Below are 14787 nucleotides of genomic sequence, written 5' to 3' on the forward strand. Positions count from 1 at the left end.
CCGGCGGCGCTCTAGCCTCCGCGCTCTGTCTCTATGCTCCCCCCGCGCCTGGTCTATTTATTGTCGCGGGGAAGAAGCGGCCGCCCAGTACCCGGAACAACAAAGCACGAAAGACGGAGCCCGAGCCTCGGGGGCTCCTAGCAACCGGCCGGGGCGGGAGTTCCATGGAGACTGGGGAGCGCGCCCGCCTCATCATCATCCTTGTCCTCCAGCTTATCCTTCGCGTCCGACGTAACCGGCAGCAGCGCTGCCGCCGCGTTCTCTGCCGCCGCCCCCTCTTCCCACGGTAACCCCGTAGGCGACCCTGGGCTTGGGGGAGCGCGGGCGACTGGGCGGCCTGAGTGCCGGGGGTGGTGTGTGAGAGCGGGGCCGTGCTGCGGGTGGGAGGTGCGGGGGCGGACGACCCGAGGAGAGGAACTAAGGTGGGGGCAACTGGTCCGGGGGCCGAGGGAGGCTCCACTTCTTAGGAGGACAGGGTGATATTTGGGGAGCTCATCAGGGATAACGGCGTGGGGGCGGGGCGTCCCTGCCTGCGAGCGTTATCGAGCAGGGTGTAGCATAAGAAAAGAGGTATTTTATTTTTCGTGTTAGCCATCCCTAGGAAAGACAGGAGAAGGGTGCTTCCCCATCTGTCTCTGTGAAGCTCTCACCCAGAGAAAGAAGGATCCTGCAAAGATGCTAGGGGTCCATTGCTTACCAGAAAACTTCCAGCGGCCTCTGCCGCGGCGGGAAGGCTCCCAAATAGCACCTTCGCGGTTCCTGGTGCTGGTAATGCCAACAGCCCTGCTTTATTATTATTATTGCTGTTAACCAAATTAGGTTTGATGAAGAGTCTGGAACTAAGGAAGATAAAATGAATTGTGGGTAGGGCTAAGCAAGGATGAGAATTGGGATAAGCGCTTAATGATAGCCAGTAAGAACCCTAAAAGTAAATTTAATTGGGAATGACGGTTTTTAAGACCCCTTCTGCAGAGATGTGCATCTGCAGGCTCTGTCAGTGTGCTCATTGCAATAAGACTCACACTGCAGCCAGTCCACATCTGTGAGCTCTCTGGCTGCATCTGTCACCTGCAGTTCCAGAGCGACACTGGCAGTTAACCATCGTGGGCTTCTGTATTTAGGGTTAAGAACAGTGCCTTAAAATTGGCTCAAGGAAAAAAAAAAAGAGGAAACAGGCTTGGTTTGATTTTTGTGTGAAAAACCAATTACAGAATCCCTGAGAAAATTGAAAAAGATAAATATAAGGAAAAGATTTAGCTATTGGAGCATAATCTGTCAAAGTTTCAGAAAATGGCAGTTCATTCGAATGGAGAAGGGACTTTTATCGCTATCAGTTCTGAAGAATTATTCACAGCCTGATAGTCCAGTTACATATTTATCAGCTTATATTACCTCTTTATGCTTTACATCACTATTTAATGGTTTTATGCTTTCCCAAATCATTCCAGGTCAGTAAATGAGGTTTCCCTGTGGCATACTGAAAAGGCTACATATACCTACTAGAGAATATCATTTTTGTGTCCAGTGAAAATAAAGCTCTTTATATAAAATCGAGGATTAAAGATGAAAATAAAACTGATAAGTCACAGAGGCAATTATGTCAACCACAGCCTCTGTTTGTCTCCCGCTTTGTTGTTGTTGTTGTTGTTGTTAAGCCTGGCTTGTCTTAAAACGAAATGTGTCATTCTTATCCCCAGCCCCCTCTCTTCATGCTCTCTGCCATCAAAATCAGAAACTGTAATGGTCTAAGTGCTACTAAGTGCTCTTGATTGGTTGACTGGTGCCAGAATAGAGTTTTTAGCTCAGGCATTTTCATGGAATTGAGATGAATTGAGGTTCAGTGTCTCTTGTTAAAGGAAGTTCATGGATGTGCAAAGAGGTGGGCAGTTTCTTTTAATGGGAAGTATATACATTGGGAGACTTAAAATAGCATTTTAGGACTCCTCAGAGGAAAAACACAGTATTGTCACCTTTAGGTGAATGAATCAAGGACTGTTGTTTAATCTTTTCGTAAAGCTGTTCTTCTGTGAAGGATATCCTGGAGGATGACCACACTTGAGGCTGTTGGATGTTGAGTCCCGAGATTTTCATAGTGCCTATGAGACTTAGTGAATTTCCTCAATCTCAGGGTTGCCATCATACTCACTTCACCTAGACCTATTTGTGTTTACCTCTATCCCTTCCGTGTTAGAGTGGGTGTTAGGCCCTAGCTTCCACCTTTAGTAACAGTCCCAATTTTTGCGTTCCCTGCTCTCTACGACACCATTCCCAGTGTTGGGTGGTGTTTTAGTTCTTCTCCTTATTTAATCATGTCAAAATGATTTTTTGTGCTATTTGTATTATTTGTTTCTTATGGAGTTTTCAACATATGTGGTTGGCCTATATATCTTTTTCATTAATCTTACTTTGTTGTATTTTCCTTCTGTATCCCTCCCCTTTATTTGGAGAATTGGAATGGTCATGTCACATGTCTGTGTTCATTCTATTTGTGCAATACAACAGGTTAGGAGCCTCATGCTGAGAGACTCAAAAGACTGTATTGAAGTAAGGCATGTACAAAATATTGTAATTTTTCAGAATTAAAGGTGTTTTAGAAGTTCAAGTGGTAGTATTATAACTGTAGACATAGTCACTTTTTTAAAGGTAAGAGTATTGTAGATTTTACTGTGTGCTTTTATCTGAACCTAAGATTTTCATAATTCTTATTCTAAAACACTTTTCTTAACATTAGTCTTTTCTGATTATTTTTGGATCTGAATATTTGACTGAAATTACATTTTGCCAAATTTGAGGGAACAGTTGAAGTTATTTCCACAAATTTTTCTTTATGTGGAAAATTTTTGTCTCGAAATTTTTGTGGATGTATGGTGGTTCCCTGTTTATCTGTGGTTTTGCTTCCCATGGTTTCAGTTACCCTTGGTGAACCATGGTCTGGAAGCAAATGATCCTCAGAATGTTAATAGTAGCTTAACACTAGGTCATAGGGCCTACATCGTTCATCTCACTTCATCTCAACACACAGACATTTTATCATCTCACATTATCACAAAAAGAAGGGTGAGTACAGTACATGAAGATATTTTGAGAGAGAGAAACCACATTCACGTTAACTTTTATTGCAGTATATTATAATTGTTCTATTTTTGTTGTTAATCTCTTATTGTGCCTAATTTATAAATTAAACTTTGTCATAAGTATGTATGTATGGGGAAAACGTACTATGTATAGGGTTTGGTATTACATAGCTTTGGCATCCACTGGGGGTCTTGAAACATATCCCCCATAGATGAAGGGGACCTACTATATACATATATAGAATGTGCAGAATTTGCTGTAAAGTAGAACAAATACATGTGCAATATGCAACTGAATATTTTTAGAGTGTTATTTCTTATGGATGTGGCACATCATTTAAAATAAATATTGTATAATATAGTTGAGTGGGTGTCAGTGTTGTTTTTAGGTGAAGGATGTCTGTAATAATCTGGTGATTGATTTCCTTCTGTTGCATCATCGACCATGTGATGAAATTACTATTGCTTTGAAAAATAAAATTTAAATTGACTTTAGAAGAATTTATAGTAGAGTATTTCCACAGTGTCTCTAACCGAAAACCTGTAGTGCTTTGAAAATATAGCTATGTTGTGACATTTAAATTAAAAAACAAGGATTTCCTGAAATTTATATTCATATTTGTTGCACCTTTTATATGCCTGATGCCACGTCAGGTATGTACAGCTGGATGAAAGGTGTTTCTTTTCAGGTGCTTTTTGTGCACTTGTAGATAGCAGAGAAATGCCGTACACGAATACCAAAACATGACACACAAATGTGAATTTTATCTTTTTTTAATTTTATTTTATTATGTTATATTAGTCAACATACATTACATCACAAATATGAATTTTAAATCCTTTGTTACTTTGGTGCTGTTGGTGTACAGATTTCATCATGCCCGCTAAATTAGAAGTTCCTCGAGGATCGGGACCATGAGTTGCTATCCTGTTGTATATTAATGTCATGCATGTGTGTTCATATTTGAAGATTAACATTTTAATAAAAGGATGTATACATATTTAATCCTTTGTTACTTTGGTGCTGTTGGTGTACAGATTTCATCATGCCCGCTAAATTAGAAGTTTCTCGAGGATCGGGACCATGAGTTGCTATCCTGTTGTATATTAATGTCATGCATGTGTGTTCATATTTGAAGATTAACATTTTAATAAAAGGATGTATACATATTTATTCTTTTACTTCAGGGAGTTGTCTGGTAGATGAGGGGAATCTTTCAGATATCTAATCTAATTAGTAATCTAATTCTTGTTGTCTACAATTTCAACTTTTTTATGCTGGCTACAAGTTATAAGCGGCAAAAATTTCTCGTACATGATTAGGGCCTTTTTTTTTTTTTCTAAACCAATTCAAACAATAAAAATAATGATTTTCTGCCTTGAGTAGATGCAGTCTTTTCTCTTGTCCCAAGAATACCACCTTGGGCAGTTTCAAAAAGGAGAAAGAGTATGTGCATGTTTGAGGTCTTTCCAGGCCACGTATGCAAATTTGACTTTTGTATTGTGATACAGCCTTTTATTAAGTAGGGAGATGGAGTGTGTGTAGTTGTGGAAAAACCAAGATTCCAGAAGTATGTCATTAATGAAAAAGAATCAGGTTGTATCAGAAATTATATTCATCTGGTTTTATCTTGTGACTGGTGATAAAATTCAAGGTTTGGTTTAAGTGGCTTGTTTTGTATGGGAGACATGCTGCTAGGGATCCCATTAAATGTTAAAAAAAATACAGTAAGGTAAATTTTGGGACAGTTCAGATTGGCCTTCATGCAGGAATCAATAATAAAACTGTTTAAAATTTCACCCAAAAAATGCAGCACAAAAGTTTGGCTGTCGACTTTGACCACACAGGATTCATTCATCAGTCAAGAGTATTGCAAGTCAGAGTGAATGTTGAGTTTTCTCAGGACATGTGTGGATGACTCTTAGTATTTTAAGTCGAAAATTTTTTATTGATTAAATAATTCCAAAGAATCAGGTGCTAACCTCCTTTGGCTGATAAATTACAGGTATTTTCATTGTGAGGCAGAACATTTTTTATCAAAATCAGTTATGCTTTTTTGGGATTAAGGTTGACATATGGACTCTGGATACGGGTTGTCTGTGTTCAGCACAGTGGTTTTCTGCTTCTTGGTGATGTGGCCTTGAGCAAGTTATTTCACTGCCTGGATTCCCCAGTTTCCTCAACCACAGTGTGGGGTTAATATTAGTACTAGCCTGTGGGGGTTGCTGTGAGAGCTAAGTGTAAAGCACCAGAACAATGCTCAGCATAGTGAGCTGAAAAACTAGTAGCTGATGCTCCTAGCAGTGGTACTAGGCAGCACATTAAAGGTGAACCGGCTGTATGCTTTTTTCTTCCTTCTGGGGACTTTCTGTTAAAGCATTGGAATTCTTGATTTGCGATCACTGACTGTTGGATTCGTCTCTGCTGTTAGGTTTTGGGGGGAGGGAAGCACTTTGTTTTAATTTTGAATTATCACACAGGCATCTGGTTATCACTTACGGCAGATGGACTAAGTAAAAAGAGACATCTCTGGTTCTTGGAAAAGGAAGGCCAACAAAGCCTGGTCTGGCACCACGTTGCAGCTATTGAAATGCTATTACCCTGTGGACTTGACCGCTTGTTTTGCTGTATGGTGCTTCTGAATAAAAGGAATAGACCCCAATGGTTTCATTTAGCAGAATTCGTCTTTCTTTAGAGGACACTATTTTTGCTTGTATAACCTGAAATGGTGGTAAACTCGAAACTTGTTGGTGTCTTTGTCAAGCCATTTAACTTGAGTTTTCTGTGTCACTATAAATGTTGTACATAGTAGCTTTTAGTAGATTTCTTGTAATTTTAGAAGTAGCTGAAACTGCTGCTCTGCTCCAGTAATTCAGGTGGCTCAAGAGTGACTGCATACGATTGGAAAATTATTTGTTTATGGTAAGGCCGACACAGTATACTGAGGCTTGCCTAATCAGGGAAATAACTTGGTAATTGTGGCTTTGTTTAGGCTGTTATTGAAATGGTTCGCCTTTTAAAGTTAAGTCCAAATGTTTTAGTTTAGTTATTTGGACACTTGAAACTGCTGACAGAAAATAAATGTTTCTGTTTTTTCATTTATACAATGAATTGCAAACTGTTCTTTCCCTTTTTGGCTAATATCCAGCTCTTGGTTTTTAGCTGAAATGATATTTTTATAAAATGTATATTATAGAAGTTTATATAAAGCATACTATTAGAAATGTGTTTTGCTTTAATTGTATAGGAGTAGAATTTCACAACTCTTTCTTCCATGTTGTGCTGTTTTTGTTGGTTTTAGTTGGTTTTTATACCTTTCCCCACTAAGAAAATTGGCCAGTATGCTTGTATTTGGAGATGTGGCTTTTTTTTTTCCTGTTTAAAGAGAATGAAGTCTAGTTGATATTGCTGATTTAGTTGAGTAATCACTATGTTGGCCAGATTGATTTAATATTGATAAAGTATTGTTAACATTATTCCCGGGCGCCTGGGTGGCTCAGTTGGTTAAGCGACTGCCTTCGGCTCAGATCATGATCCTGGAGTCCCGGGATCGAGTCCCGCATCGGGCTCCCTGCTCAGCGGGGAGTCTGCTTCTCCCTCTGACCCTCTTCCCTCTCGTGCTCTCTATCTCTCATTCTCTCTCTCTCTCAAATAAATAAATAAATAAAATCTTAAAAAAAAAAAAACATTATTCCCATAGCCATCATGGATTCTGAATCTGAAAAATACTGAGATAAGCAAGGAAATGGTCATGGCTAATTCGCTGATATCTATATAGATATAGATATTTGATATATACATTTACATATATCCTTTAATTTTAGATATTCTAAGGACTGGAGTGGGAAATTTTTGGACCAGGAGACCAGGTCTCCATGGTGTCCATATTGCCCAGAATAAAAGCCTGTTTTGAAATAAAGGTTTGACTAACACATTGTTAATGTTTCCTTATGTTCTTTCCACCACACTTTCTTAGGGATAGGTGTTGCTGTCCTTGAGATATAAAGACAAAGCTAGTGTGAAATCCAAAAGTACAGATAAGAAGATGGGAATTTGGTTTTTGACTATGGTCAACATTTACAGAACCCATCATTGGTTGAACCTCAGCTAAGATTCATGAAACCTGAAGCTTTTGTGGAACAAGAACCACCCCATTCTTTTTAATTTTCCACATACTTTTGTTGAGCAACAAAGCCTTTTTTTTTTCCTTACCAGCTTATGGCTAAAGTGAGCTTCTTGACTATCTCCAGTTACTGTATGCATGTGTAACCGAGTGACACTGTAATGAGCATCCTTTAACTGCTCATGGTGGATTGCCCATATCCTAGGACCTCCACTGGTGGCAGGTGAGGGTAGATGTGGAAGGCACAACCATGCTGAAGGCATAGTCTTCAGTTCATTAGACCTTCCTCGGCATGAACTTGGTATGCTAATCTCAAAGGTACACTAGATTTCTTAATGCAGTTCTCTACTCCTTTTTTGGTGGTGATGGGGGACCTAAAGTATGTGACACAGCTCAACAGTTTATAACTGATAAAAAGCCATGCGAATAATACTCTTATCATCTTCTTAGCAGCATATTGCTAATGTAAAGCTTTATGTTAATATAGCAGAGAACACCTTTAGCTGACCAGTGATCTTGAAAATTCTGCTTCAGTGCATAGTACAATACTGCTTGGATAATTGTTCAATTTGTGTGTCCATTAATAACATGTGCCTTTTAATTTACTCTTTCTAGGCTTTTTGCTTGTGGCCTGTTAAATTGGAAGAGTTTCAAATGTCTGAAGTTACATTCTTAATTTGCCTTGTGTTAAATCCTCACTCTCATTTCCTAAAGAAAGGAACGATGGCTTTATCATCATACCCATTCAGTTGGATGACTGATGTGTGCTGAAAGTAACTGACCTGTTAGCTAGTCTCTAACCAGCTATCATGGAATGAATTTAGGATATGGATGTGTAAGGACCCTTGGGGTTAAAATGGAGACTGTAACTCTTAGGAGAAAGGGAAGGGAATATGTCCATCAAAAGTGCTGAGGATCTGTATGTGTGTTTTAATTAAAACAATTCTTTCCTTACATCAGAAACATGTTTCTGTATTTGTAAAAGCTCCTGAAACACAGTTACCTTTCAGGATTTGGGGGTCTAAACTAAAACCAATAATAACTTGTTAGGTGTAGGAACACTAAGCAGAACATACCAGCCAGTTAAAAAAGGAAATAATAGGATGCTGCTAGAGAACTTGAGTGGTCTGGGGCTACTGAGATTCTTATTTGTCATCGTGAAAAATGTCTACCCAGCCCCATAATTTTCTCTTTTAATTGTCCTTATTCATTTAATTTAGCAACTCTTTATTGAGTCAATGACCAAGTGCCAGCTAAACCAAATTCTAAGGACACACATTTGTACTAAACAGTTCTCTTCAAGGAGTGCGGTGCCTATAGTCTAGCACACAGTTATGGTACAGATGGTACCTTTGCAGCGCCCTCTGCTCGGAATCCCTCTCTCAGTGTTTCATGACTGGTTCCTTATCCCGCAAGATGTCATTTGAATAATTTGTCTTCTCTGAGGAAGTTAAGAAGCCTGCCTGCATCATTCCCCCTAGAGTTTCTCTTGTGTCATCTTATTTCCTTCATAACCTAGATCACATTCTCTAATTTTTTTAATGGCATGTCTGTTGTCAGATTCTGCAGCTGCCGTGAGCGTGCCTTACCTGACCATTTTGTTCTGAGCTGTATGCCCGGTGTCTAGCCACGGTGCTTGGTTCACATCAGTTGCGTATTTAGTGAATCCAGTTACAAGTACGAACGAGTCTGTTGAAGCAAGGAGCAAAGGGCATCCTGGGCAAATACGAAATTAGGAAAAGGTCTGCTATTGCAGGAGAAATGGTAAAAAGTTGAGATTGTTAAGGTGTGTTGGAAGTGGAAGATTAGGTTACAAAAGGTAAATTGGAGACTTGGAGCTCACTGCATTCCAAGCCAAGCAAGCTAGATTCTATTTTGTCCGTGCAAGAGAGCCAAGAGACTTTTCTTTAAGCAGGGCTGTGGCACAATTAGGAAGATGATTCTGGTAGCTTATTTGGTAGATGGACTAGATGTGGGGACTGCAGGCAGAGTTCTTTCCGTTAGAAGGCAGTCGCCATAAAGACATGAGAAAGCCTAAAATAAAATGCCGATGCTTTGGAGGCAGAAAAGAAGCTAGATGAAAATTTAACTGGGTAAAGAGAAAAAGAAGAGCTGAAGGATGATTCTGAAATCTGATTTAGGTGTGTGAGTGTTGGAGGGTGGCTCCATTGACTGAAATTAAGAATTAAGGAGACCACAAATATTTCAGAGGGGACTGATTAATTTTGGATATGTTGGTTTAATTTAATGAATATGCCAAACAGCCAGTTAGGAATGTGGATTCAGATCTCTGATAGGTTAGGATTGATGTAGGAGCCATAAACTCATAGATAGCAATTGAAGCCTGGAAAGCTTAAAGAAAAAAAGGATTTATGGCAGTGGTTTATAACCTTCGGGGATCTTAAACTCATTGAGAATATGAAAAAAAAAAAAGGCCTCCTCAGGTATGCATCCAAATTTGTGTGTATACAATTTCAAGGAGTTCCTCACCTCTGGAACCTATTGTTGAGCTTTTCAGGGACTGTCATGGATTTCAATTAAGTATTTCCAATTTAAGGAGCAGAAAGAAGTATTTGAGATGGCAGGAGAGTGTAGGAAAAGGTGTCTCAGAAGCCAAAAAATTGGGGGTGGTAAGGGAGAATTTTGAGAATCAGGAGTGCCCGGTGTTTTATCTTCTGGAGAGGTCCAGTAGGAGGGAGTTTCAGCTGTGACATCAGATTCAGCAGTGAACTTTGTAAACATCTCATACCATGCTGAGGACAAGGTAGATTGTGAAGGTTTCATGCGTGAATCAAGTTAAGGAAACAATGCGTGGTAAACAGAGTGCAGAAGTCTTGATGTTCTCTAATGATAAACAGGCCTGATATGAGAATAGAGCCCATTTTAAGGACCTGCTGAAAGGGAAATTCCATTATTTTGATGACCTGTTGTGGCGTTTCAGCCCAGTGGCTCTCAACTGGCTGCCCATTAGGAACAACTTAGAAATGTTTTAAAAAATTAGGGCCCTACAAAGGTTAGTTAATCAGTATCTCTGTGGGTTGAGGCTTTTCATAGTGTTTATTTTGTTTTATCTTTTTCTTAATAGTTAAGAACTAGTGTTCCAGTCAGAAAACTTCGTTATCACTCTTATGTTCTGTGTAAGAATCCTTTCTTTTACTTGTCTGTTATCTAATTATGCAGCTTACTGTTGTGCTATTTTAAAATATTTTTAGAGTTTTCTCACAGACCTTAATTTCCAGTTTAAAAAATGTTACGGCTTTCTTCTACTCTTTAGCCCCGTTCTCCATACTGACTGCTTTTGAGTGACACGGACCCCAATTATTAAAAACCTGACAGCTCTGAGAAAAATAAGGAATTCTTAATGGTGCTTACATGTGGAAAGAGTATTAATTCTCTAATCCTGTTTGCTTTTTTTAAAGTATGTTACTTTTTTACTAAGTAGTAAAAACTATTTTTTACCTAGAAAAGTTTGAAGTCTATATACTGTTTTCCCACAACTAACTTACTTCATAATTCTACCTTCCTTTTCTTAAAATGGCAGTCATGCACGACATAGACCTTAAACAGGTTGTCTACGCCAGAGCACACAGTTTATATGAAGGGTAAACCTGTAAAAGCAGTTGAAAGGAAACTGTCAAAATAGAAAATTTCACATGTTGTGTTTTCACCTTGCCGTGCTTTCTCTTGATTAAATTCTTGATGAGCTGTCAGCATTTGAGTTTGAACCCTGTATTCCACTCCTGAATAAAAATCAGAATACAGAGAAGTTTGAGCTTTATGCATGCCAAGCCTGACACCAACCAGACAGAAGCTGAAAGAGGGGTTGTTTGGTTTGTTAGCCACCTAGTGAGTTAACATGTACACTTACAAAGAAAATAATAATCTTTTTAAAAGTATGCACCTTTATTATCAGGTAATGGCTTGATTAGTCTCAGAAATTGTAGCTACTTGTGGGTAAGTTAGGACAAATATCAAGATTCTCTATAAAGTGATAAACTTACTAGTTTTTGAAATGATAGCCCATAATATGTGAAAATATAGACATATAAGACCTGCTGGAGAAAATTGATGCCTTACAAGTGAAATGAAATGAACATAATAAATTTACACTTAGAAATGAACATGATAAACAGTTGTATTACAATTTAATTTCTAAATGTCACTCTTCTGTCTACCTGTGTTTGCCAGTACCTAGCTAAGTAAAAGTTAGCAAAATATACATTTTGTAATATGTAAGAGACTTGTTCAGATTCTTTTCCCCTCTTCCTATTCCCTTTCTCCCCTAATCCCGCTCCCCCTGCCCCAAACCCCTCACAATCAACACTTGGTTTGAAATGATTCCGTTATTATTGGGGATTTTTTTTTTAAATCACTGCTAAATTTATTTTTTTAAATACTAATTTCACTTAGTGGGTACATCAAAATTATATTCCTTATTTTTACCCCCTTGCTTTTAGACTTGAAGGAACATGATCTGCTTTTGTGTTCCAGAGCTTAAGGACAACAACAAATAATTAGAAATCCTTTCCATTTTGAACATTTCTCTATTCATGGAAGAGGAAGCAAGGAGATTATAATTGTAGCAATGAGGATAGCTAAATATGAATGCTTACCATGTACAAGTACTGTACTAAGTGTTTTGCATAAAATGTCAACTTTTGCAACACTCTGTGATAGGTACTGTTACCTGCCTTTTTTTATAGATCAGGACATTGAGGCACAGAGGCATTAAATAACTTACCCAACACCACGCTACTGGTAAATGGTAGAGTCTGGATTTAACCTAAATGATCTACTGCAGAGTCTAAGCTCTTATACTTTAGTGTGTGTGTGTGTGTGTGTGTGTGTGTGTGTGTGTGTGTGTGTGTACTGCTTTTTGATCTCAAGCTAACAGTTAAGCTCTTGCAGACATTTTATTGAATGTGTTTGGTGTCTCAGGAACCATGCTAAGGCTTGGGTACAAAAATAAGTAAGATTTGATCATGTGTCTGAGGAGTCTATTGTCTACCAGGGAAACATAAATAAATGGGAAATTTCACTATAGTGTGGGAAAATGCTGTGATAGTGGTTTGCATAGCAACATGGTAATGGGACTCAGGAGTAGGGATACCCTGGCTCAGTGTTAGGGATCAGATGTCTTACTTCCTTTGATTTCTTATTTTACCCGTCATGGTTTTTTAATTTTTTTAAGATTTTATCTATTTATTTGACAGAGAGAGACACAGCAAAAGAGGGAACACAAGCAGGGGGAGCGGGAGAGGGAAAAGCAGGCTTCCCGCTGAGCAGGGAGCCCGATGTGGGGCTTGATCCCAGGACCCTCGGATCATGACCTGAGCCGAAGGCAGACACTTGACCGACTAAGCCACCCAGGCACCCCTACCCATCATGGTTTTAATTGCCTTCTATACTAGGGTTTTCAGATTTTCACCTCTAATCTAGACTGACCTGTCTGAGTGATGGACTCTTATCTGATTGTCTGCTCTAGACCTTCCTTTGGATGTCTCACAGGTTCATTCAATTCAACATTTCTCCAACAGAATCCTTACCCCTCCTTCTTTTCCCGTCTCCTCTGCAACGTGCTCTCCCTCCAGTGTTTCTGTCTCAGCAAATAGTATCTTAGGCCACAAACCTGGAGTCATCCTCCATCTCCCATTTCCTCTTCCCCATATCAGCCACAAAACTCTGTTCCCTCATCTCCCAAAAATGTCACTCTTCTGTCTCCTTTCCATCTTCATCCACCCTGGTCTCCACTGCTGTCCTCTCTCACCAGGACTGCTCCACTAGACCCTGACTGAGTTTCCTGACCATTCTTATCATCCAGTCCATTCTCCCATTACAGAAGTGCCAGTGATAATATTTTTAAAAAAGCAAATACTTCATGTCATTTCTTCTCTTTTAGTTCCCCATTGTGAAAATGTGAATGTCAATGTGAAAATCCTTAATATAGCCTAGAAGGCATGATTTGACCGCTCCCTGCGTTTGCAGCCCAGTCTTGTGCCACTCTTTCCACTCTAGCCATGCCAGCCCTTCTTCATGTATGAATAGTTCATAACTTTCAACTCACTTCAGAGCTGAGAACACCTGCTATTCCCTCTACCAGGTCTCCTTCGTGCTGGAGCTCTGTCCCCTAGCAGGAGGCCTACTGCTTAGATATCCAATTCATTGTTAGGGAATTGGTTGAATGAAAGTGATGCTGAGCTATAGAACAAATAGGAGTGAGCCAGGTGAAGAACTTTAGCAGAAGGAATAGTATAAGCAGACAAAAGGGTTAATATTCTTCAACATATAAGAGCTTGCATAGATCAGTAAGGAATCTCAGAAGGAAAATGAACAAAGGATCTGAGACAGTTAACAGAGTAAATATGAGGAGTCATATTTTACAAGCTCACCCTCATTAGTATTTAAGAGATTCATCCTCACCAGTTAATTCAATTTTGCTTTCTCTCATATCTCAAATTGCCAAAGACTTTGACAAAATATTTTGTTGGAGTAGACATGACTGCATATACATGTGTGATCTCAATCTTGTTTAATGTGCAGATAAATAGAAGGATTCAGCAGCCTAGAAACGTGTGCCTATATGAGCATAGGGGAAAAAAACTTGGTAATTATCACTGTGGTAGGACTATGAATGACTTGTTTTTGAGTATTTTTTATGTAAGCAGAAAATGACATGTTATTTTCCTTAAAAATCATGTATTAAAACCATTTATTTGAAATACTAAGAAATCTGTCCAGTGGGTGCCTGGGTGGCTCAGTCGGTTAAGCGTCCGACTCTTGATTACGGCTCAGGTCATGATCTCATGGATCCTGAGATTGAGCCCTGCATAGGGAGTCTGCTTGGATTCTCTCCGCCTACTCCTCCACCTGCTCGTGTGTACCCTCTTTCTCTCTCAAATAAATCTTAAAAAAAAAAATGTATCCAAAATAAATTTTGCTCTTAATAAGGAATTGGTACACCTGATTTCTCTTTTTGAGTTTGATTCCCCAAATTTCAAGTTGTATTCAGTAAATTGTACTATTTCTATTCTTATCCACAATAATACATTAGTTAATGTTAGCATTGACTAATATGACATTACTTTAATTGAGTATATTATGATTTGTGAGGTGCTCATTAGTTCCTCAAAACAATCATGATGAGTAAATGGTGTGCACTGTTTACAAATAAGTGTAGGAACAGTTCAGAGCTAACCCACTGTCACATACCTTCTATTAGGATCCAGGTTTTCTTACTTTATAGATAGGTTTTAGTACAACATAAATAAATAAATGAATAAATAAATAAATTCTTAAGTAGGCTACTGTTTAAACATTAATATGAGATGGATATTGGATTATGTATTTTTTAAAGATATATTTATATATTTTAGAGACTGAAAGTGAACCTGAGTGGGGGGGGCAGAGGGAGAGGGAGAGAGAGTCTCAAGCAGACTCTGAACTGAGTGTGCAGCCCAACTTGGGGCTCGATCTCAGAATCCTGAGATCACGACCTGAGCTGAAACCAAGAGTTGGACAGTTAATCAGCTGTACCACCCAGGCGCCCCAGATTATGTATTCTTAAATCGCAAAATATTTTCTTAACTGGA

At 39.0% G+C, this 14787-nt stretch overlaps 1 protein-coding gene across 2 annotated transcripts in view; it reads left to right on the plus strand.

Annotated features, from left to right (window-relative positions):
• The window catches only part of TBPL1 (TATA-box binding protein like 1), a 35258-nt gene that overhangs the window by 976 nt on the left and 19495 nt on the right, over nucleotides 1–14787 (plus strand). The window contains exon 1 of one of the 2 annotated variants that reach the window (XM_025865623.2): nucleotides 37–286. The exons of the other annotated variant lie outside the window; for it this stretch is intronic. The gene's annotated coding sequence lies outside the window, so the exon portion shown is untranslated. Of the gene's footprint in view, nucleotides 1–36; nucleotides 287–14787 lie in introns of those variants that run through there. 2 annotated transcript variants of the gene reach the window in all.

The sequence above is a fragment of the Callorhinus ursinus genome, unplaced genomic scaffold (assembly GCF_003265705.2).
Source record: "Callorhinus ursinus isolate GAN/ISIS: 27379988/994484 unplaced genomic scaffold, GSC_fseal_2.0 scaffold6, whole genome shotgun sequence".
Taxonomy (NCBI): Eukaryota; Metazoa; Chordata; class Mammalia; order Carnivora; family Otariidae; genus Callorhinus; species Callorhinus ursinus.